Source organism: Anolis carolinensis, chromosome 4 (genome assembly GCF_035594765.1).
Source record: "Anolis carolinensis isolate JA03-04 chromosome 4, rAnoCar3.1.pri, whole genome shotgun sequence".
NCBI classification, from domain to species: domain Eukaryota; kingdom Metazoa; phylum Chordata; class Lepidosauria; order Squamata; family Dactyloidae; genus Anolis; species Anolis carolinensis.
In genome coordinates this window covers 34,630,031-34,633,922 of record NC_085844.1, presented here as the reverse complement: position 1 = coordinate 34,633,922, position 3,892 = coordinate 34,630,031, and positions in this window count along the sequence as shown.

Below are 3,892 nucleotides of genomic sequence, written 5' to 3'. Positions count from 1 at the left end.
GGGGGGGGGGAGAGAGAGACCCGGTTGCCAAGGTTACAAAATGCCTCCCTTGCCTAGTGTTCTTAGTCGCTGCTGAACATCAGAAATATCAGTACCAATCCTGAAGGTGGCAGTGTATTCACGTTTAATACATTTAAGATGACAATGGCTGGATCATAGACTTGAAACAGACCCCAAAGGCCATCCTGCCCTGCAGGAAAAACACAATCAAAGCACTCCTGACAGATGACTATCCAGCTTAAAAACCTCCAGAGAAGGAAACTTCATCATCCTTCAAGGCAGCATAGCCCACTGCCAAACAGGTTTTACCATCAGAAAATTCTTCCTAATGTCTAGGTGGGATCTTTTTTCCCTGTGATTTGATCCCATTGCTCCATTGTGTCCTACGGTGGGCCTATGACTCCCCTCAATCTTGACATTATACTCCTATTGCTGCAACCTAGGGCCCTTCCACACAGCCCAATATCCCAGAATATCAAGGCAGAAAATCCCACAATATCTGCTTTGAACTGGGTTATCTGAGTCCACATTGCCATATATTCCAGTTCAAAGCGGATAATGTGGGATTTTATTCAGCCCTAGAATCACATTGGCCTTTTTAGCTGCCGCATCACAGATCGAGCCGACATTCTTTCACACAGCATGAACCAGAAATCCACAAACAGGACATTAGGGCCTTATCACACTATACTGTTTCATGCTATTATTCCTTATTATGCCTGGACTATTGGACTATTGGATTATGACCTGTTAGGATCATAACTTATTGGGTAACAGAGTTTCAGGAGTGTTCCTTTAGTTTATTGGGTAATGTGTTTCAGTTTCCCTAAAACTATTTTCTACAGCACACAATGCACAAATCAATACAACCTAAGATTGGGCTATTAGGAGACATCTTATGGGTCCCATATTGGGGGAAAGATTCAGTATAAATTGAATTAATATAATATAATATTGTCAAATATTGGCAAAAGTTGTTTCCATTCATTTCCTGGGTGTAATGGCAAGCTCCCTTAAATGATTATTCATTTCACTTTAGAAGCATCTTATGCCATTCTCAGGGACTTCAAAACTGGCCTCTGAATATGTTTCCAGGGATTTGGTTACTGAAATATTTAATTATTTCATTAATTACCATTGTTTTTAGTAGCAGGACTTGCTGTGAAGTCCACAAAGATTTTTTTTTCATATGGTGGTGTTACATTTATGTGACCAAAACAAACAGATTAGCTTGAGTTACAAAGTAATCTTCTTTGTTTACAGCATGGCACATTTTTTATGATACATGTCCCCTCAGGGAGATAGGGCAGGATAATATGAATAAATTATTATTATTATTATTATTATTATTATTATTATTATTATTATTATTATTATTATCAACACAACGACGTTGTATGGCACAGCAAACAAGATAGATATGCTGGATTTCGTTTCGCAAAACCACAAGTCGAACACTTCCCAAGTGTCTAGGACTGTGTGATGTATTTTCTGATGATGTCTGCAGATCCCAGTAGGGTGGCCTTTTGCAGTTGGCAGATGGTGATTTTGTCAATGTCTATTGTTTCCAAATGCCGGCTGAGATCTTTTGGCACAGCACCCAGTGTGCCCATCACCACCGGGACCACCTGTACTGGTTTCTGCCAGAGTCTTTGAAGTTCAATCTTGAGGTCCTGATAGCGGCTGAGTTTTTCCTGTTGTTTTTCATCTATGCGACTGTCACCTGGGATGGCAACATCAATGATCCAAACCTTGTTCTTTTCCACAACTGTGATGTCTGGTGTGTTGTGTTCCAGAACTTTGTCAGTCTGGATTCGGAAGTCCCACAGTATCTTTGCATGCTCATTTTCCAATACTTTTGCAGGTTTGTGATCCCACCAGTTCTTTGCTGCTGGGAGGTGGTACTCCCCCCCCCCCTGCAGGTGCCACCTTGACGTGGTGGGGGGGCTTAGCTGCTCCAATGATGACTGAGGGCTGTGCTGGCGGTAGTGTAACTACCGGCAGGTCCAACCAAGCCAGAGAGGCCTCAGCTGAGGCCAAGAGCACCTAACCAAGAGCACCTAACCCATTAGCATTATGGAGAATCAAACCCAAACGAAGTCTATACTGGCTCAGAGCACAACCAAGAGCACCTAACCCATTAGCATTATGGAGAATCAAACCCAAACGAAGTCTATACTGGCTCGGTCGTCGCCCAGGATAAAAAGGACCGCGGTGGATGCTGCTGATTCTGGACATCCATCGACAAGTGGGCTACGGAATCATCAAAACCCAAATGAACAGTCACAGAAGCGGCAAAAATATACAATGCCAGAAAACCGCACAATTATTATTATTATTATTATTATTATTATTATTATTATTATTATTATTATTATTATTATTATTATGCACATAGTACACATAAGATTTTGTTTCAGTGATTCCCGCAACACTGCTATAACACTGTATAATTTTATTACAGTAGAGTCTCACTTATCCAACATAAATGGGCTGGCAGAACGTTGGATAAGCGAATATGTTGGATAATAAGGAGAGATTAAGGAGAAGCCTATTAGACATCAAATTAGGTTATGATTTTACAAATTAAGCACCAAAACATCATGTTATACAACAAATTTGACAGAAAAAGTAGTTCAACAGGCAGTAATGCTACGTAGTAATTACTGTATTTATGAATTTAGCACCAAAATATCATGATGCATTGAAAACATTGACTACAAAAATGCGTTGGATAATCCAGAACTTTGGATAAGCAGATGTTAGATAAGTGAGACTCTACTGCATTTCCATAATGCAGACAGGGGAAAGCTCAATCTGACGCAGTGACTTTTCTAAGGCTTCTTCTACACTGCCATGTAATCCAGATTATTATAAAAAAATAATCCACATTATTTGCTTTGAACTGGATTATATGAGTCTACACTGCCATATAATCCAGCTCAAAGCAGATAATTTGGATTTTATATTGCAGTGTAGATGGGGGCCTAAGACCACTTTCCCAAGTTTTGGTTCAGGTGATATTTGACTTTGGCACTGGTTTTTTCATGACTCATTTCCTTGCAGCATAAATCTATATGTCTCATTATATGCCCCTTCTAGATTGTGATATAATCCAGATTATCAATGCAAACAATCCACATTATCTGATATGAACTTGGCTATTTGTGTCTATACTGCCATATAATCCAGTTCAAAGCAGATAATCTGGTTGTTAAATGGCAGTGTAGAAGAAGATTTAGAAGTAAGTTCTATAAAGTTAATAGAGTTTATTCTCCCAGGTGATTGTGTACAACATCACTAAGGCTAAAGACCCAGGATTCCATAGCACTGACAGTTAAAGTGGCCTCAAACTGCAATAAATCTACAGTGTAGATACTCTTGGTAACCTACATTAGGTCAGTGTAGCCTCAGACTTATATTAAAAGTTAATTCACAGCAATGTGATATTCTGATGAATCAGAATCAGTTTACCATTGTGGCAATAGTTAGAAAGAGTTCCCAATATCCGTGTATGAATGACCTGCTGGGCGGAGTGGGGAACGTCTTATCTCTCTGGCCAGTAGTTTCCTCCTTATCTTGCAATTCTCACATATCCATTTTCTGCCCATCCTTCTGTGTGTTCTCAACAATGCTATCTCTCTTACTGTCTTGGAATGGTAGAGCAGCTAAAACAAGAAGAAACAATGGGCATTTAAGCGTATTTGTTACACACAAACACAACACATGGCACTTTCTCTGGAATATCTCTTCTCCAGTGTTGGGCACCTGCTCTCTGATTTATGGCTGTCTGAGCTGCATTGTTTTGTAGGAGGTTAGGATACTCTATAGATAAATGGTCTTGTCTTTTGAATAAGGATCCTTTCATGATTCTGTTCAATCATTTCTGCCT